The following is a 22,089-nucleotide window of genomic DNA, read 5'->3' on the forward strand; positions in this document are numbered from 1 at the left end:
CTCTTTTCAGCAGCTTTGTTGTCCTCTTTGATTCTCAACCGAACAATGAGATCTTTAAGGGACATCTCCTTGCGTTTGTGTTTCAAGTAGTTTTTGATGTCCTTCCACAAAGGAGGCAACTTCTCAATCATCGCTGCTACTTGGAATGCTTCATTGATGACAAGACCTTCAATGAAAATTCTTTTAGTAAAAATACTAAGATTACTACTTTCAACATCAGTATTAATTTGATTTATACCTTCAGCTAGGAGGTCGTGAATAATCACTTGCAATTCCTGGACTTGGATAATAACAGACTTGCTATCTACCATTTTGTAGTTCAAAAACTTGGCGGCAACGAATTTCTTCAACCCGGCATCTTCAGTTTTGTATTTCTTTTCAAGCGCAGTCCACAATTCTTTTGATGTCTCCACGCCACTGTAGACATTAATCGTCCTCCAGTCCGCTAAGAACATAATTCTTGCACAAAAACTCAGAATGCTTCCACGCCTCAATCACGAGAAAGCGTTCATTCTCTAGAGTTTCTTCGGGCAGAACAGGAACATCTTCCTTGATGAACCTCTGCAGACTTAAAGTAGTCAAGTAGAAGAACATCTTCTGCTACCACCACTTGAAATCTAACCCGGAAAATTTTCCAGGTTTCTCCGCCGGTGCCAACGCTGGTGTTCGACTTGTTGATCATGGGCAGTCACCATTGGAACAGCCTGGTGTCGCGCCCTCTTTCTCGCGAAATCGGGTTTATGACATTTTGGTTGAGACAACTCGTTCCTTTTGGGAAAGGGGTTTGCATTTTTGAAGAGTCGCCACCTAACGATTTAAGGTGTGTTAGGGCACCTATAGGGTTCATTTATAACTACGTTTGATAACCAGAGACAAGGTAAGGGCTTGAAATTATCCTAAGGGGAGGTGTTTGGCACCCCTCAGGATCCACTAGTGTGGTTCCCGGCCAGACAGTTTTGTGTGAATTTGTACAATTAGCAAATAAACAATTATGGCTCAAATAGTAGAGGATTTAAGTTTAAATACATAGATGCTTGAAAATACAGTTAATGAAAAGAAGTACAATCTAAGCGTATTTGTGAATGTAAAAGAGTGTCCGAGGTTGGTTAGCCTATAGGATCACATCAGTACAATGCCCAGTAATCACTCCTTAAAAAGGGGCTACGCGTGGCATTAGCGCACCGGTCATCATATCCATATCTACCCTTTCCCGCCCCGTGAAGGTAATTAAAGAGAGGGTTGGTCTCAACCCCTATTGCATGCTGTTACCCGTCCATTCCTATCAGTCCCGGAGAAATTTAGGACTCATATCTTATAAAAGGGGGGGGGGGGGAGGTTCTAGGCAGACCCTCAGGTTTAAAGGGCAAAATACTAGGCGACAAAGAAAAACACATAGGACTGCATTTAGGGGGTAAAACACAGAAATCAGATAGAAGGCCAGATATACCTCCACAAGTAATGCACATAGGCAGCACGACTCATACGCAATTAAGGTCTAAATTCAGATCCGAAAAAGGTATTTAAGTGATAACAGTGGGACCAGATTTATTACATCACTCAGAAAATAAGTCCGAATCAGGCTTGCTTACTGATTTTAACACGTTGACAGTTAAACACTAATCACAAAGAAGGTTCTGGTTTTATTTAAAGATGATTGCCTAAGGCTTGCCTAGGTGCGGAATACAGATGACTACATTTTATATAGTGAAACAAGGCAGGTTTCTTAAAGCGGACTCTTGAATCCTTATAGACATGATATCTAATGACAAATCAAGGCAGTTTTTGAAAGAACTTGTTTTAGAGAAAATAAACCATTAATTAAACCAGTTTCGAAACGAACTAAAATGTGGACTGGGTTGATTTATTTAACTAAACTAGTTAAGATCTATAGGCAGAATTTCTAGAGTTATTCCCTATAGGCATGACATCTAGTTGTTTAATACTGATTTCAGAAACTTTGCAGGCATGATGACCAACGAAAGAAAATATGTAGCATTTGTTATAACAGAAGCTGAATTAAATTATATCCTATAGGTATGGCATCTATTTGTGAAACTGATTTTGAGACCTATTAAACATGATTTCTAACATGGTAAGGCAAGTATATAAAATCATACTAAACATAATTTCTAACATGGTAAGGCCAAACATAGTGAAATGTAAAGTCCTATAGGCATGGTTTCTACCCGCCTTACCCCACAAACATGTAAATACACGCCCTTTTCACTAGTTACCCCAATATTCGCTTACAAATTATTACAGACCATGTGAATGAATTACATAAGAAAAGTAAAAATTACACTATAGAGAGCCTGAAACAGGCCCAGACTTTCAGCACCTGATTAGGACTTCCTCCCTGAGTTATGTAATAAACCACCTCAAGTGCCAAGATTGTTCCATAGCCTTTCTCATATCTGGGTGTGTCAAAGTTCCCTAAGGACCTCAAGGGATCCCGGGCAGTGCTCACACCCAGATGGCATAACCAAGACAGAGTAAGTGCAGTGTGGAAAGGCCAGCTTTTATGTGTCCAAGTTCAGAAGGAAGTCAAGGGTCCCAAGGCAAGGCTCACACAAAAGGGGGAGAACCTAGTGGTCTAAGAGTATATGTGAGAGTGCTTGACATAGATTTAAAGAGTTGAGTTGGAAACAATTTTGACAATGATTAGTTTAAAATAAGTTTTGGAAGGCAATAGAAGAGTTTGCCTTAGTGAGAACCAGCTTGAAGAAGAAAAGAAATAGGACAATCAGCAGTTCAAGACCAAATCAACATACATAGTTCAAACACAAACAGGGAAAGGAGGAATTGGGGATAAGTAGTTCATATGCGAAAGCATATTTGCACACAGGTTAACACCACAGAAGTACTACAGAACTTAAATAGTCACAGCAATAGTCTATCACAAAGTGTTCGTGCCATGAGCTTAACAACATCAGATTTAAGGGGTGCTAAACAGAGTTACACATTAGGTTTAGGGGAAAGGGTTCAGGATCACATAGTAACTAGGTGTCATGCTTATAATGTATTGGGGGTTAGGGGGTAGGGCAGAATAGTAGTAGAAAATGTAGGAAAGCAGTAGACATGCTAAATTATAGGGTAATCACATGGCAAAATAGGCGTGCTAATTGCAAGGGAGGCAGCAGAACCACAAGTAGAAGCATAAGAGAAACAAAAAGAAGTGCAATACAAATAGAGACATATTGTTTTGGAGGTTGTAAATTAAACTGAAAACGTACCAGTAAAAAATGAGAGAATAGGTGCAGAGTGAGGAGTGAAGAGCAGTACAATGAAGGGAAGTAGAGCAGTAGTGTGTAGAGCAGTAGAGTAGTAGAAAAATAGAGCAGTAGAGCAATGTAACCACTCAGTTTTGGCTTGCAGCCAACTAAGTATCAAGTAAGAGAGTATGTATGTGTGTAAGAGAGAGTTCAGAACAGTGTAATTGTTCCTCTATTATGCTAAAGAGAGGCTAGAGTATTTATAGTTTTAGAACAGGCAGGAAAATAAGGTAATAGGTACTGACTTAGTACAATTATAGAAATAATACAAATCAGAATCAATTAAAGTCCCAGACTTCCTTCAATTAGGGGGTCATAGTTCAAACGGGTACAAGTTGTATCAAATAGGGAAAAGAATTACTTATAAGACTGATTTTACCGCAGTAGGAGTAGTAAAAGCATGTGGCATATAATAAGGACTAAGTACAGAATATTTTCAAGTAAGGAAAGTACACGTTAAATAACTAACAACATATTTGTGTACACAAATAAGGTAGAGTACAATTTTAATTCTGAAAGCTAGTTCAAGGAATCACGAATGAGATTGAAAATCACAGGGAATCAGCACTAACTAAGGAAAGTATCACAAAAGTAAGGAAGCAATTCGAAAAATCAGTACAGAATTACAAGCAAAATACACAAAATCACAGATTCAGGGGAGATATCGTAGGTCTAAGGAGATTACACAAAAATCAATACAAATTATCATGTGAACAATAAATAAAACAAATAGTCGGACCTATTAAACGACAAAAAAAAATGTTTGAACAAAATCAGAGAAACCCTAAGAACGGATTAAAGCAGGAAGCGCAAGAGCATATAGAACATACATGAAACCTAGATGTTCATGAGAGACATGCAAACACATCGCAAACAGATTCAAACTTCAAATCGAATCCAGAAGTATTAGGGTTTCTTAACGTAAATGAATCGAGCAAAAGGAAAGACTCAAGTGATGTTTAAACATGTTAAAAATCACAAAGTAATTGCTAATAATCAGAAAGGAATCGTTTTTTGCAAAAGGGTTTTGAAACCCTAGTTTGGAAAATGAGGACATCGTTTGAAATCAGAGAAATCTTTTGAGGAAAATAGGTGAGAACCTTTAAAGACACATAGATCCATCACAGATCTAAAAAGATCAGAGGATTTAAATCTAGGGTTTTCCAGAGAAGTAGTGAAGATGATAGAATAGGTCAAGAACCCATAGATCCGTAATAAAACAAGAAGAAGTTCTTACTCACAAACGGAAAATGGCCTGAGACAGGCTGATAAACATAGTTCCAAACCGGAACCAGTTGGGGTTCCCTTGAGAAGATCTCAAGAATCCAAGAAATCGAAGAGCCATGGCGTGTGGAAGACCAGGCCCGGTCGGAGAAGACGTAGAAACATCGTAGGAGGGGTTCACGCCGGTGACGGCGATTAGGGTTTGAGTTAGGTCTCAGAGAGAATTTGGAGAGGCAGGGATTCAAGGGCGGTGCAAATGAGAGAATGGGGTAGGGTTTGGGGGGTCGTTGGATTAAAAAAGGAAAGAAATAACGTGGACCGTTGATCTGGGAGATCAACGGTCGAGATTAAAAAGGGTAGGTTGGGTTCCGGGTTTGGGTATGGGTTAACAGTGTGTGGGTCGGGTTTTAATTGTAAAATTGGGCTGGGAAATGGGGTCCTGATTTGGCTATAATTGAAAGCCAATTTGGCTATAATTTAAATAGCCAGTTTTTCCCTATTTAATTTATAAAAAATAGTGGATAATTTTTGAAAAAATAATTTAGAATGCTAAAATGATTTAGGATACATAATTAGCAATTTAAAATACAGGATCCAATCTTATGCATATAAAACATAATTATATCTTAAAAGGGCTAACATTGCAATTATGTGCAATTTAACTTTAAAAATACTAAATGTAATTGCAAAAAATATATAAAAATTACCTTAGCCATATTTTGGCATAAATATAGAAATCCAATAGATGAATCCTCAAAATAATAATTTTGAAAATAATTATTGGAAATTTTATGGATAAAAAGGGAAAAAATAAATCAATTTAAACCTTTAAAATTATGAGAAAAATAATAAAAATCTTGTGCATGCTTATATATGCATATATATGCTATTTCGAAGGTATTTTTGCATATTTAAAAATATAGGAAAAATTGGGTATCAACACCTGGTTCCCATTATCATCAGTCATTTCTGTAAAAGAATGACACAAACAAACGTTAAAATCACGTAGATTTTAATCTCCAACGGAGTAAAAACCACAAAGGTTTTAAACTCCAAAACAGTGAATATAACACAAATACAGAATACAAAATTAAATTCCTTAAGCTTGTTAGTAAACTGTATTTGTAAAATAATTCTGGAAAATATAAAATAACATAAACAGAAATATAGACGAGACAAAAATTAATTCGAGCCCACTGAATTCATAATATTTCCTTAAGAAATTTAATCCCCTCCTAGTACCCAAGGTTTTGGATTATTTCCTCCCATGATAGAACGAATTACACACTGGTGTAGTGGTACCTCAAACCCCAGTGTTTCAGCGAACACAAAGTTCGGTAGCAAATCACACTTACTGTTGCTTTCTTTGAAGTTAAAACAATGCAAAAGAATGAGGACAAAGTCAGAAATTCGTATGAAAATTCTAAGCAGAATGGACTTGTATTTATAGCCAATGTTGGGCTGAAATCTGAAGAGATTCAACTCTTCAGAATGGTTGTTTATGCAAAACGGCCACAACATAAATGCCATAATATAAATGGCTATTTACTCAACAATAAAGAAGGAAAATAAAGAGGAAAAATTGAAGAGGGTAGTTTAATTTTCAGTTACACAACTAAAAAATGAAAAACTGATTGGATTTAATATTAATATTTATTTTAATATTAATATTCTGTTATTAAAATGAATATTAAATAACATTTCTGTTAATATTTTACTATTAAGAAATAAATTTGGTCCAAAAAAATAATCAAACAATCGATCATTTGACCAAATCCGAATCCGGGGCCGAAGCCGCATTCGGATCCGGAGCCGAGCGAGCGAGTGACGACGCGAGGCTTGCCTTCTTCTCAACTCTTTAAGTTTAAGAGCTAGAAGAAGAGCAAATCCGGAGCCGGAGCCGGAGCCGAGCGACGACGGCGCGAGACTTGCCTTCTTCTCAACTCTTTAAGAGCTAGAAGAAGAGCAATTGTTTATATACCCATAAAAAACCTCTTCCTCTTCCAATATGGGACAATGTTCCTTCATCAAAGAAGGAAACTTAAAATTTCACTTAAAAATTCCATTTCCCTCCATTTCCCATTCACCCTCTTTTAAGCATTTAACATACTTAAAATCCCAACGATATCTGATTCATACTTAACAAGATTAATAATTTTTCTTCCTAAAAGAAAGCAAAGATTTTAGATAAACATTATTAAATAGTTTACCTAAATATTTCTCCTAGTGTATACAACATAGAAACCGAGGTAGGACCCCTGTTTGTTGTAAGAGAGAAAAGAGAGTAATTATTTTGAAAGGTGATCTTTATTAGGACCATTAATTGCAAGAAGAAAACAAAAACTTCAATCATGCATCTCAAAGAGACAAGAATAGAAACAGAAAGTATTGAGTGTTGATGACAGCTCAAGAGTTTCTGGAAACATGTTTTGTTGGACTTAAATATTCTTCAACCTTAGTTTAGAGGTAGGTACTCAAACAATAAAGGCAGGAGAATAATTTTCCAAGTTTGGCTAAGATAACTAAATTAATTATTAGCCTCTAGCTTCAAATAGACAAGTAACTAAATCTATAAAAAGATGAAAACAAGACTAAATTGAACGTGGAAGTGCAAGAAAAAGATTATTCGTGTAACTATAAAAAGTAAAAATATTTATGGAGGAAGTTCTTAGCTGTGATCTATTATTAAGTACACAACAACCAAGTCTCAATTAAATATATGCTTTAAGGCCCTATATTAGTGTATTTGTATCTGTTGTTTGCTCATATTGTTACATTGCGACACTTAAATTAAGTGATACACATGATCCTTAAAAGCATTATAAAAACAGAGTGTCATTTCACAAATACAATATGTTGTTTAAGATATTTTTTCTGAAAAGGTTCAAATTTACACATTTATGATAAGAAATACCTTAATTTTATCCTTCATTATACTTTTGGGTTATTCAAACCTTATCGTTAGTAAATCATTTTATATTTTCTCTTGACGTTAACGGGGCTCTACCATGAATTAGATGGACCAATTTGTCAAAATACTTCGGAATAAAAGTTCAAATATAACCCTTTCCTTGCGAGTATCGTTTAAAATTAGTCTCTATTATTCTTCAGGTTTGAGCTTCATTGTGACTAAGGGCAAATACGAGACAATTTTCGAAGGGTAATGGTATGAGTCACCCCAAAATACAAAGAAAGATATAATTAATTAAGATATTTTGTATTGTAGAGAAGCAGTTTTTACCCTTTTTATCCTTTTCCTGCGGTTAAATCTTTGGACACATTTGCAACTTAAATATTTGCATCATTTCTATATTAAATCGTAAAAATGAAATTTTTTAAACCGTATTAAGGCCTCATTTGTTTTTTTTAATATTAAGATTTCTGAATCTGAATACACATCTGAATATCAAAATGTGTATTAAGATTAAGATATCTGAATATGAATACACATCAGAATATATTAAGATATGTATTAAGATTTGGATATTAAATAATTAAGACTCTTTGATTTTTAACATCTTAATGTATAAAATTTATCTTTATTTGAAAATTAATAATATAAAATTCAATTGAAATACTAACTAATCTAATATTCTATCAATAAAATATACAGTTTTTTAAAATATGATAGTTGTTGGTGGTGATGGCTAACGGGTGAATGCCGACTAGAGGCGGTGGTTGGTGGTAGTTTTGGTTGATGATGGTGGTTCATGCTAGTAGCTAGTAGTGATTGGTAGTGGTGGCGATTATGATTGAGGATGGTGGTGGTGGGTGGTGGTAGGTTATAATGATGGGCAGTGCCGGCTGTGGTTGTTGATGGTGATGGGGTGGTCAGTTGTGGTAGTTGAGGTGGATGACTGTTGATTATAGGCAAGGATGATGGTGATCGGAGTGGTGGGAATAGTGTGGGTGGTGATGGTCGATAATGGTGGCGGCTATGGTTGAGATGATGGTGGCGTGGTGGTGGTGGAGGTGGTGGGAGGGGGTGGGGTGGGGGGTGGTTGAGTATGGTGGTGGTAGCGGCATGGTGGTACTTGATAATGGTAGGCGGTGGCGGCAGTTAATAATGAATATGTGATAGCATCTTAATCAAATTAAGTCTCTGTTATAGATCTTAATCATACAAACTTATTCAGACTTATTAAGTGGTTGTGAAGTAAAAAAACAAACACACTTAATGATTAAGATCTGAATAATTAAGATTTAGACTTTAAAAACAAACACACTTAATGTCTGAGATCTGAATGATTAAGATTCAAACCTTCATGAGTGCAAACAAATGAGACCTTGTGAGGGTCACTTATCCCGAAGAGATCCTAGGCCTAAAATGATTAATTCAAAAGTGTGATGACCCAAAAGGTCATCACATATTTTAAAAGTAAATTCTGTATTCCGGGGCCTTAAAAATCTCATTCTGTCTCACCTAGATTTACGTGTGCAGTCCGAGCGCGTAGCCGGAAAGCCTATATGTGAAAATCTATGAAAAATGGTGAATTTTGACTCTAAAATGAATTAATTTGACTTCGGTCAATATTTTGGGTAAACAGACCCGGACCCGTTATTTGACGGTCCCGGAGGGTCCGTAGGAAAATATGAGACTTGGACATATGCCCGGAATCGAATTTCGAGGTCCCAAGCCCGAGAAATAAATTTTTAAAGAAAATTATTTTCTGGAACATTTAGGAGTTTTTGAAATGAAATGTGTTTAAAACTTGAAGGTATCGGGCCCGTATTTTAGTTCCGGCGCCCGATACAAGTCTTATATGTGATTTAAGATAAGTCTGTGAAATTTGGTAAGAAACGAACTTGAAACGACGTGAATCGAATCGTATTTGAGAAAAATAGAAAATTTGAAGTTCTTAAGAAAAAATTATGATTTTGATGCTAAATTCATAGTTGTTGATGTTATTTTAGTGATTTGAATGCATGAGCGAGTCCGTATGATGGTATTAGGTTGGTGTGCATGTTTGGTTTGGAGCCCCCGAAAGCTCGGGTGAGTTTTGGATAGGCCACGGGGTGGATTTTGGACTTGGTGGATTGCAGGTTTTTAGCTGGTGTGTTCAGTCCTGCAGGCTTCACATTTCAAATGCGAGTTCGCAAACGCGAAGGCTGAGTCACAAATGCGAAACAGCCCAGGCCAGCTCTTCCTCGCAAATGCGAGATTCCCTCCGCAAATGCGATACGCCCCTTTTGGGCCTGTTTTCGCAAATGCGATCCTTTGTTCGCATTTCCCAACTCACAAATGCGAGGACCCCTTCGCAAATGCGAACATAGCAGAGGTCGGGGTTCGCAATTGCGAACCCTGTTCGCAATTCCCATACCTGCAACCTGCAATTTTATAACTTAGCCGAAAATCAACCATTTTTCACATCTTTTCAAAATATAAACTCCCTAGGGCGATTTTTCAAGAACTACTCTTCTTCCAAATCGATTGTAAGTCAATTTTAACTCGTTTCCTTCAATCATTAACATCTTTTAACATGATTTCAACTCAAAATCAATGATTTTTATGGGGGAAATCGGGTGTTTTGGGTAGAACCTAGGTTTTCAAAAATTAGGGATTTGGACCTCGATTTGAGGTCCGATTTCAAAATAAATTATATATTTGGGTTCGTGGGGGAATTGGTAATCGGGTTTTGGTTCGAACCTCGGGTTTTGACCATGTGGGCCCGGGGGCGATTTTTGACTTTTTGGGTAAAACTTTGGAAAATTCATTTTCATGCATTGGAATTGATTGATTTAGCGTTTATTGATGTAATTAAGTAACTTATGACTAGATACGAGCGAATTGGTAGTGAAATCAAGGGGTAAAGCGATAGTTGAGACGTGAATTGTGTTCGTGGCATCGAGGTAAGTGTTTGGTCTAACCTTAGCTTGAGGGATTAGGAGTCGAGTCTTATTTGTTACGTGTTAATTGTGGAGTACGACGTATAGGCATGGTGACGAGTATCTATACGTCGGTGTCAAGCATGCCCGTGAGTCTTGTATTGTAATTATTATGCCTCCGTTGTGGTTTATTGCGCTTCATATGAGGATTTTATTATTGTTCCTTTGTCGGATGTTATTATCATTATTGTTCCCTTGCTGGGATGTTATTATCATTATACTTCCCTTGCCGGGATGTTATTATCATTATTGTTCCCTTGCCGGGATGTTTATTTTAATATTATTGTTCCCTTGTCGAGATTCTTTTGATTGGTGTTGATAAAAGAAATGGGAACGGGTTGCACGCCTGCAATGGTAATATGTGAAATGGGAGCGGGTTGCACGCCTACAATGGTAATATGTAAAATGGGAGCGGGTTGCACGCTTGCAACGGTAATATATGAAATGGGAGCGGGTTGCACGCCTGCAACGATAATGTAAGAAATGGGAGCGGGTTGCACGCCTGCAACAGTATCATATGTAATGGGATCGGGTTGCACGCCTGCAACGGTGTTACTTGTGTGCATGTTCTTCTATTTCCTTATTTTGCCGGTAATTGATTTAGAGCATTTCTTATGTTTCTCTACAGTCGTTCTGCTGTTATCTGTTACTCCCCGTAGCATGTTTTCCCCCGCCCAACTTTAGTTGTAATTATCTGTTTCTATTTCCGCTGTATATGATTTAACAGCACAGGCTATTTGGTAGTCTGGTCCTAGCCTCGTCACTACTTCGCCGGGGTTAGGCTAGGCACTTACCAGCACATGGGGTCGGTTGTGCTGATACTACACTCTGCACTATGTGCAGATCCCGGAGCGGCTTTTGGACCGTAGATTGAGTGGCTACCTTCAGTCCACGTGGAGATTCAAGGTAGACCTGCAGGCGTCCGCAGGCCCTGGCGTCTCCCTCTATCCCTTTATTCTTGTTTCATTTCCTTAATTCAGAAACAGTGTATCGTTTATTTTTCAGACTTTGTATGTAGTATTCTTAGATCGTTTGTGAAACTGTGACACCAGTTCTGGGTAGTTGAGGCTCAAACAGTTGTTTTGGATACGTATTTCAGATAGTTTACTACATTTCTTCCGCTTATTGAAATTTCCGCTGTTTGCAAGTATTGCTTTATAATTATTAAAAAGTATAAAAGGGGTAAAAAGGTATTTTGTTCAATAGTCGGCTTGCCTAGCTCTTATTAGTAGGCGCCATCACGACTCCCGAAGGTGGGAAATCCGAGTCGTGACAAGTTGGTATCAGAGCTCTAGGTTACATGGGTCTCACAGTTCACAGACAAGCATAGTAGAGTATGAGGGATCGGTACGGAGACGTCTGTATTTATCCTCCAGAGGCTACAGAGCTAGGAAAATTTCACATCTATTCTTTCCTGTCGTGCAGTTTGGTTTCTCAATGCTGATTGAATTTCTATTCTGGTCTCTCGCAGATGCCGAGATCACGCGCTTCCTCATCCGCTGACCAGCAGCCCGAGCCCCCAGCAGCAACTCCCACGAAGGGCAGAGGGCGAGGCCGAGGCCGTGCTAGAGGCCGAGGTAGGGGCAGAGCTCAGCTCCGAGCAGCAGCACCAGCAGCGGAGCCTCAGGTTGACTTTGATAATGAGGTTCCGGCCCCAGCAGTTTCGGTGGGCCCAGCTCAGGTCCCAGAGAGTTTTATTGCTACTCCAGTACTCCAGGATGCTCTGGTCCGTCTAGTGGGCCTATGAAGAGTGTCACCCGGGCAAGCTTGCTTCATGTCGCACCAGCCGTCTCTCAGGCTGGAGGAAGAGCCCAGACTCCTGCTACTCGCACTCCAGAGCAGGTAGATCCCTAGTTTCAGACTCCAGCAGTTCAGCCAGTTGGAGCAGTTCAGCCGGGTGTGGTAGCCCAGACCGGTGATGGCGCAGCTATGTCTGCCGATGCTTTGTGGAGATTGGACAGGTTCACCAAGCTCTTCACTACTACTTTCAGCGGTGCATCTTCTGAGGATCCCTAGGATTATCTAGACAGCTGCCATGAGGTTCTCAGGAACATGGGGATAGTGGAGACCAATGGGGTCGATTTTGCTGCTTCTCGCTTGTCTGGATCCGCCAAGACTTGGTGGAGAGACTATTGTTTGGATAGACCAGCCGGATCACCAGCTGGAGAAGTTTCTCCCTATCACTCAGAGAGAGGCCTATCGGAGGCAGTTTGAGTGTCTCCAGTAGGGTTCTATGACCGTTACTCAGTACGAGACCAGATTCATCGACTTGGCTCGTCATGCTCTTGTCATACTTCCCACCGAGAGAGAGAGGGTGAGGAGGTTCATTGAGGGACTTATCCAGCCTATTCGACTTCAGATGGCTAGGGAGACAGGGGGTGAGATCTCTTTCCAGGAGGCTTGGAGTAGAGAGGGACTCCTGGTCATTCCACCCGCAGTGTTATCTCTTATGTGAAGGCTCGGCGTATGGTCGAGAAGGGGTGTTTGGCCTATTTGGCCTATGTTCGTGATTCTAGTGCTGAGGTTCCTTCTATTGAGTCTGTGCCCGTTGTTCGTGAGTTTTCTGAGGTATTCCCTTTAGACCTGCCAGGTATGCCACCCGACAGGGATATTGACTTTTGCATTGATTTGGCTCCGGGCACTCAGCCCGTTTCTATCCTGCCGTATCGTATGGCCCCGCCTGAGTTGAAAGAGTTGAAGGAGCAGTTGCAAGACTTGCTTGAGAAGGGTTTCATTAGACCGAGTGTTTCACCTTGGGGTGCGCCGGTGTTGTTTGTTAAGATGAAGGACGGATCGATGAGAATTTGTATTGATTACCGGTAGTTGAACAAGGTTACAATCAAGAATAAGTATCCATTGCCGAGGATTGATGATTTGTTTGATCAGCTTCAGGGTGCCAAGGTATTTTCGAAGATTGACTTGAGATCTGGCTACCATCAGTTAAGGATTAGGGCATCCGATGTCCCTAAGACAGCTTTCCGCACTCGGTACGGGCATTATGAGTTCTTGGTGATGTCATTCGGTTTGACAAATGCCCCAGCAGCTTTTATGGATTTGATGAACCGAGTGTTCAGGCCTTACTTGGATTCATCCGTGATAGTCTTCATTGACGATATTTTGATATATTCCCGCAGCCGGGAGGAGCACGAACAGCGTCTTAAAGTGGTTCTTCAGACTTTGAGGGATAGTCAGTTGTATGCTAAGTTTTCGAAATGGGAGTTCTGGTTGAGTTCAGTTGCATTCCTGGGTCATGTTGTGTCAGCAGAGGGTATTCAGGTTGATCCGAAGAAGATTGAGGCAGTCAAGAACTGGCATAGACCAGCATCAGCTACAAAGATCTGGAATTTCTTGGGATTGGCAAGCTACTATCGTCGGTTCGTAGAAGGGTTTTCATCTATTGCAGCCCCGATGACCAGGTTGACCCAGAAGGGTGCCCAGTTCAGATGGTCAGACGAGTGTGAGGCGAGCTTTCAGAAACTCAAGACAGCTTTGACTACGGCACCAGTGTTGGTTTTGCCCACAGGTTCAAGGCCTTATACAGTTTATTGTGATGCATCTCGTATTGGACTTGGTGTGGTGTTGATGCAGGATGGCAAGGTCATTGCCTATGCTTCACGGCAGTTGAAGGTTCACGAGAAGAACTATCCGGTTCATGATTTAGAGTTAGCAGCCATTGTTCATGCGTTGAAGATTTGGAGGCATTATCTGTATGGCGTGGCATGTGAGGTGTTCACGGATCACAAGAGTTTGCAGTATTTGTTCAAGTAGAAGGAGCTAAACTTGAGGCAGAGAAGGTGGTTGGAGTTGTTGAAAGACTATGATATCACCATCTTATATCATCCGGGGAAGGCCAATGTGGTGGCCGATGCTTTGAGTGGGAAGTCAGCCAGTATGGGCAGTCTTGCTTATATACCGGTCGGTGAGGGAACGCTTGCTTTGGATGTTCAGGCTTTGGCCAATCAGTTCATGAGGTTGGATATTTCTGAGCCCAGCCGTGTGTTAGCTTGCACTGTCGCTCGTTCTTCATTATTGGAGTGTATCCGAGATCGGCAGTATGATGATCCTCATTGTGTTTCCTCAAAGACACGGTGCAACACGGAGGTGCCAAGCAGGTCACCTTAGGAGATGATGGAGTTTTGAGATTGCAGGGTCGAGTTTGTGTGCCTAATGTGGATGGACTTCGAGAGTTGATTTTAGAGGAGGCCCATAGCTCCTGGTACTCTATTCATCTGGGCGCCGCGAAGATGTATCAGGATTTGCGGCAGCATTATTGGTGAAGGAGAATGAAGAAGGACATCATCGTATATGTGGCTCAGTGGTTGAATTGTCAGCAGGTTAAGTACGAGCATCAGAGGCCCGGTGGTTCATTTCAGAAGATTGAGATTCCTGAGTGGAAGTGGGAGCGTATCACTGTGGACTTCGTTGTTGGACTCCCACGGACTCAGAGGAAGTTCGATGCAGTGTGGGTTATTATTGATAGGCTGACCAAGTCAGCACATTTCATTCCTGTGGAAGTCTCCTATTCTTCCGTGAGGTTAGCTAAGATCTATATCCGGGAGATTGTTCGTCTTCATGGTGTGCCCGTGCCTATCATTTCGGACCGAGGTACGCAGTTTACCTCACATTTTTGGAGAGCAATTCAGCGAGAGTTGGGCACATGGGTTGAGTTGAGCACAACATTTCATCCTCAGACGGACGGGCAGTTCGAGCGGACCATTCAGATTTTGGAGGATATGCTCCGAGCTTGTGTCATTGACTTTGGAGGCTCGTGAGATCAGTTTTTTCCTTTAGCAGAGTTTGCCTTCAACAATAGCTACCAGCCGAGTATCCAGATGGCTCCTTATTAGGCTTTGTATGGTAGGCGGTGTCGGTCGCCGGTTGGATGGTTTGAGCCGGGAGAGGCTCGGTTGTTGGGTACGGATCTGGTTCAGGATGCCTTGGACAAGGTCAGGATTATTCAGGATAGGCTTCGTACAGCTCAGTCCAGGCAAAAGAGTTATGCAACCGCAAGGTTCGTGAGTTGGCATTTATGGTCGGTGAGCGGGTATTGCTTCGAGTGTCGCCTATGAAGGGCATGATGAGATTTGGAAAGAAGGGCAAGCTTAGCCCTAGGTTCATTGGCCCGTTTGAGATTATTGATCGAGTGGGAGAGGTGGCTTACAGACTTGCGTTGTCGCCGATCTTATCACCCGTGCATCCAGTGTTTCATGTATCCATACTTCGGAACTATCACGACGATCCATCCCACGTGTTAGACTTCAGCACTATCCAATTGGACAAGGACTTGTCCTATGAGGAGGATTCGGTAGCTATTCTAGACCGGCAGGTTCGTCAGTTGAGATCGAAGAGTTTTCCTTCTGTTCGTGTTCAGTGGAGAGGTCAGCCTGCTAAGGCATCGACCTGGCAGTCCGAGTCCGATATGCGGAGCCGTTATCCCCATCTTTTCCCCGACTCAGGTACTTCCTTCTTATGTCCGTTCGAGGACAAACGGTTGTTTTAGAGGTGGAGAATGTGATGACCCAAAAGGTCATCACTTGTTTTAAAAGTAAATTCTGCATTCCGAGGCTTTAAAAACCTCTTTCTGTCTCACCTTGATTTGCGTGCGCAGTCCGGGCGCGTATCCAGAAAGCCTATATGTGAAAATCTGTGAAAATGGTGAATTTTGACTTTAAAATGAATTAATTTAACTCCGGTCAACATTTTGGGTAAACTGACCCGGACCCGTGATTTGACGGTCCCGAAGGGTCCGTAGGAAAATATGGGACTTGGGCGTATGCCCGGAATCGAATTCCGAGGTCCCAAGCCCGAGAAATAAATTTTTAAAGAAAATTGTTTTCTGGAACATTTAGGAGTTTTTGAAAATGAAATGTGTTTAAAACTTGATGGTATCGGGCCCGTATATTGGTTCCGGCGCCTGGTACAAGTCTTATATGTGATTTAAGATAAGTCTGTAAGATTTGGTAAGAAACAGACTTGAAACGACGTGAATAGGATCGTATTTGAGAAAAATGAAAAATTTGAAGTTCTTAAGAAAAATTCATGATTTTGATGCTAAATTCATAGTTGTTGATGTTATTTTAGTGATTTGAATGCACGAGCGAGTTCATATGATATTTTTAGGTTAGTGTGCATGTTTGGTTTGGAGCCCCGAGGGCTCGGGTGAGTTTTGGATAGGCCACGGGGTGGATTTTAGACTTGGTGGATTGCAGGTTTTTAGCTGGTGTGTTCAAGCCTGCAGGCTTCGCATTTGCGAAGCCTGGCTTGCAAATGCGAGTTTGCAAATGCGAAGGCTGAGTCGCAAATGCGAAACAGCCCAGGCCAGCTCTTCCTTGCAAATGCAAGATTCCCTCCGCAAATGTGATACGCCCCTTTTGGGCCTGTTTTCGCAAATGCGATCCTTTGTTCGCATTTTCCAACTCGCAAATGCGAGAACCCCTTCGCAAATGCAAACATAGCAGAGGTCAGGGTTCTCAATTGCGAACCCTGTTCGCAATTCCCATACCTGCAACCTGCAATTTTATAACTTAGCCGAAAATCAATAATTTTTCACATCTTTTCAAAACATAAACTCCCTAGGGCGATTTTTCAAGAACAACTCTTCTTCCAAATCGGTTGTAAGTCAATTTTAACTCGTTTTCTTCAATAATTAACATCTTTTAACATGATTTCAACTCAAAATCAATGATTTTCATGGGGGAAATTGGGTATTTTGGGTAGAACCTAGGTTTTTCAAAAATTGGGGATTTGGACCTCGATTTGAGGTCCGATTTCAAAATAAATTATATATTTGGGTTCGTGGAGGAATGGGTAATCGGGTTTTGGTTCGAACCTCGGGTTTTGACCATGTGGGCCCGAGGGCAATTTTTGACTTTTTGGGTAAAACTTTAAAAAATTCATTTTCATGCATTGGAATTGATTCATTTAGCGTTTATTGATGTAATTAAGTAACTTGTGACTAGATACGGGCGAATTGGTGGTGAAATCAAGGGGTAAAGCGATAGTTGAGACGTGAATTGTGTTCGTGGCATCGAGGTAAGTGTTTGGTCTAACCTTAGCTTGAGGGATTAGGAGTCGAGTCTTATTTGTTACGTGTTAATTGTGGAGTACGACGTATAGGCATGGTGACGAGTATCTATACGTCGGTGTCAAGCATGCCCGTGAGCCTTGTATTGTAATTATTATGCCTCTGTTGTGGTTTATTGCGCTTCATATGAGGATTTTATTATTGTTCCCTTGCCGGGATGTTATTATCGTTATAGTTCCCTTGCCGGGATGTTATTATCATTATTGTTCCCTTGCCGGGATGTTTGTTTTAATATTATTGTTCTCTTCCCGGGATTCTTTTGATTGGTGTTGATAAAAGAAATGGGAACGGGTTGCACGCCTGCAACGGTAATATGTGAAATGGGAGCGGGTTGCACGCCTGCAACGGTGATATATGAAATGGGAGCGGGTTGCACGCCTGCAACGATAATCTAAGAAATGGGAGCGGGTTGCACGCCTGCAACGGTATCATATGTAATGGGATCGGGTTGCATGCCTGCAACGGTGTTACTTGTGTGCATGTTCTTCTATTTCCTTATTTTGCCGGTAATTGATTTAGAGCATTTCTTATGTTTCTTTACAATCGTTCTGTTGTTATCTGTTACTCCCCGTAGCATGTTTTCCCCCGCCCAACTTTAGTTGGAATTATCTGTTTCTATTTCCGTTGTATATGATTTAACTGCACAGGTTATTTGGTAGTCTGGTCCTAGCCTCGTCACTACTTCGCCGGGGTTAGGCTAGGCACTTACCAGCACATGGGGTCGGTTGTGCTTAGGGGTGTTCATAAAAATCCAAAAACCCGAACCAAACCGAAAACCAAACCAAACCGACCAAAAAAATCGATACTTTTTGGTTTGGTTTGGTTTTGATTTTGAAATTTAAAAACCGATCGAATTTGGTTTGGTTTTGGTTTTAATTAAAAAAAACCGAACCAAACCGAATATAGGAGTAGCTATTTTAAATTTATTATTACACCTATATATATGTATATTTTTATACAAAGTTTTAAAATTTTTATAGTAAATAGTAATCGTTTGCACTTTTAGTCAGTTCTTTACCGTTACATTCTAGTTTAATTGGTAGTTTTTTTTTTTTAAGTGTAAGAATCTATTTCATGTTAAAAATAATATATTTTAAATTGAGTCCTTAAATTATTCATCACTATTTGATTCAATTATCATCCATATATCTTGGTAAATAATAGATTTCTCAAAGGCAATTGATTTGATAGTGTTACGTTGAAAATGTGGTCGCCGAAATGTGTGTTTGGTAGTGTATGTCTTATATTTAAGAAAAAACCGACAAATAACCGAAAAAATCGAAAAAACCGACATAAACCGCATCGAGAAAAAACCGACTTAATTGGTTTGGTTTGGTTCTAATATTTGAAAAACCGACTTAGTTGGTTTGGTTTCCTTTTAGGGAAAAACCGATCCAAACCGAACCATGAACACCCCTAGTTGTGCTGATACTACACTCTGCACTATGTGCAGATCCCGGAGCAGCTTTTGGACCGTAGATTGAGTGGCTACCTTCAGTCCACGTGGAGATCCAAGGTAGACCTGCAGACGTCCGCAGGCCCTGGCGTCTCCCTCTATCCCTTTATTCCTGTTTTATTTCCTTAATTCAGAAACAGTGTATCATTTATTTTTCAGAATTTGCATGTAGTGTTGTTAGATCGTTATTGAAACTGTGACACCAGTTCTAGGTAGTTAAGGCTCAAACAGTTGTTTTGGATACGTATTTCAGATAGTTTACTGCATTTCTTCCGCTTATTGAAATTTCCGCTGTTTGCACGTATTGCTTTATAAGTATAAAAGGGGTAAAAAGGTATTTTGTTCAATAGTCGGCTTGCGTAGCTCTTATTATTAGGCGCCTTCACGGCTCCCGAAGATGGAAAATCCGGGTCGTGACAAAAAGTAAGCCCATAATACTCTAGCCTTCACCTCAAACAATAGCTCATGCATAGACCCTAATCCTTATGTAGTTATATTAAAGAGTAAAAATTGCACGGGCGCCCTATTTGGTCGCCCCATTTAACCTATACCCATTTTTTAAAAAAGTTTTAACTTGTACCCACTTTTTAAACAACTTCAGCCCCTCCTCCTTCTCCTCCTTCGTTTTCTTCTTCTTCTTCTTCTTCTTCTTCTTCTTCTTCTTCTTCTTCTTTCTTCTGCTGATGTTGGTGCTGCTATGAAACTTCAGTTCATGGGATGATTGCCATAAGTATGTTTATCAGATTATTTAAAAATAAATTATAAATAATTACGTAAGTTAGTAGACAATAATTTGTGAATATTTCCACGTACGGGAAGTTTAAGGTCACACTTAGTGATTCTTTTCATGATAATTATGTTCTTTTCACGTTTATTTGTTTCCAAAATTTTATGATTTAGATACTGTTGGCAATCTAATTATTTTATAGTAGTCTGATTATAAAATAAAACTAATGAATCCAGGACAAAAAAACTTCAGCTTATTTAATGCTGAAGTTTTTACAAATGAACTAAATAACTTCAGCATCTTCTGCTGAAGTTTTTGAACAAGCTTTATGACAAAACTAATGAATCCAGGACAAAAAAACTTCAGCTTATTTAGTGCTGAAGTTTTTACAAATGAACTAAATAACTTCAACATCTTCTGCTAAAGCTTTTGAAAAAGCTTATCCAGGACAAAAAAACTTCAGCTTATTTAGTGCTGAAGTTTTTATAAATGAACTAAATAACTTCAGCATCTTCTACTGATGTTTTTGAAAAAGCTTAATGATAAAACTAATGAATCCAGGACAAAAAAACTTCAGCTTATTTAGTGCAATGACAAACAAAAACTTCAGCAAATAGAGAACAAAACTTCAGCTACTATGCTTAAGTTCAGCAATTACAAACAAAAACTTCAGCAAATAGAGAACAAACTTCAGCTACTGTGCTTAAGTTTAGCAATTACAAACAAAAACTTTAGCAAATAGAGAACAAAACTTCAGCTACTATGCTTAAGTTCAACAATTACAAATAAAAACTTCAGCACACTTGCTACTTCAGGCCCGTCTACTAGAATGCTGAAGTTTTGCGTGATTGCCTTTGCTACATCAGCCCTGTATGATGAAGTTACGCGAAAAAGTGGGTACGCTTGCAATTTTTTTTTGCAAAGCACAAGTTAAAACGTGACTCAAAAAGCGGGTATAGATGCAAATCCCCCTATTAAAGAAAGCTGTGGATAAGAATTATTCGTACAACCTGTATGTACACGCATTATAATACATACTGGAATGGTTTGTTCATAAATACTATGATTAATGTATTTGTTTATTTAATGCTCTGGTCTGGATTCTTGAACTAACTCCCATTTTTAGGATATTATACAAACATTATGCTGAAATCTATTGTCTTCCTAGTTGCAGAATAATACAAAGAAGAATCAAGCTGTCGTTTTGGACTTATTCTTATACATTATGTTTATAATGTCAGGAAACAATGACAGTAATGACATTATAATATTGAAAAGAATAAATAATTACTTGGCATCAACTAAGGTTGTTAGGTTATGGAATCTTCTTGGATTTGCTAAATGGAATCTCACCACAACAAAACTGGTCTGACATAATTCTGCAAAATATCTACTGAGGGAGTTTTTCTTTTGGCGAAATACATAAACAACCCATTTAAGTTGTCCATAAGACCACAATAATCAGATGAACACCTTAACTTGGCATATGATCAGACAGACACTTCTATTTGACACGGGTATGTCTTATGAATACCCGAGTTTAACAAGCCTCATGTGTGAGTTACACTCGCGGATGACATGGCAAATTGACAAATTATCAAATGACATTTGTATTTCTTAAATAAATTATAGTTTATATTAAAAATACTTGTAATTCTTTAATTAAAAAAAAGGAAAAAAAGACACTCCTTCCTCCCTCCCAGCAAAAAATAAATAAATAATAATTGTATTTCTTCTTCCTTTAACAACATAGACACTGGAACTCATTTCCACCACTGTAACAACCAAAAAGACCACAAAACTCTAATATTTAACAATAATTTCTCTCGAAAATTCAATTTCACCTTCCCAATCATTCCCCCTTCTCTCGCGGGTGCAGTCACTACTTTGCAACATTAAAAATCCATCTTTGCTTTGCTTTCGTTACTACTCTTCCTTAATCTCATTGATGCTCTTCCATTAGTTTGGTTCTTCTTCTTTTTTCTTTGTGCAGTGGCGGGTTTATTGCTCTTTGAAGCCCTACCATAATTATTTGTTTATATATAAACCTTTTCACCATCGGCCGCCAAATCTCACTTCACTCCCTTTTTTTCTGATAAAACCAAATCAAAAATCGTCCCAACCCATTTGATTGATATATTTTTATCAGTGAGAACCAGCTGTCATATTTAATTAGGGTGAAACTGAAACGTTTTAAATGGGTTCTTTTTGAATTTTCGGATTTGGGGTCAAAGGGAGATTGAAGAAGTGATAGTGATAATGTGGTGGTGTAACAGTGGAGATTTATTTGTGTTTATTTAATGGCTGTCATTGAATGTGATGGCAATGAAAATTGTGTTCTTGATGTTCATTTTTTCCTAGAATGGAGGTGGAAGGTGGAGAAAGTTTGGGGCAAAGGTATAGAGGATGGTGAAGGAAAAAATTGAAGAAAAAAGTGGTG

This window comes from Nicotiana attenuata, chromosome 1, assembly GCF_001879085.1.
Source record: "Nicotiana attenuata strain UT chromosome 1, NIATTr2, whole genome shotgun sequence".
Classification (NCBI taxonomy): domain Eukaryota; kingdom Viridiplantae; phylum Streptophyta; class Magnoliopsida; order Solanales; family Solanaceae; genus Nicotiana; species Nicotiana attenuata.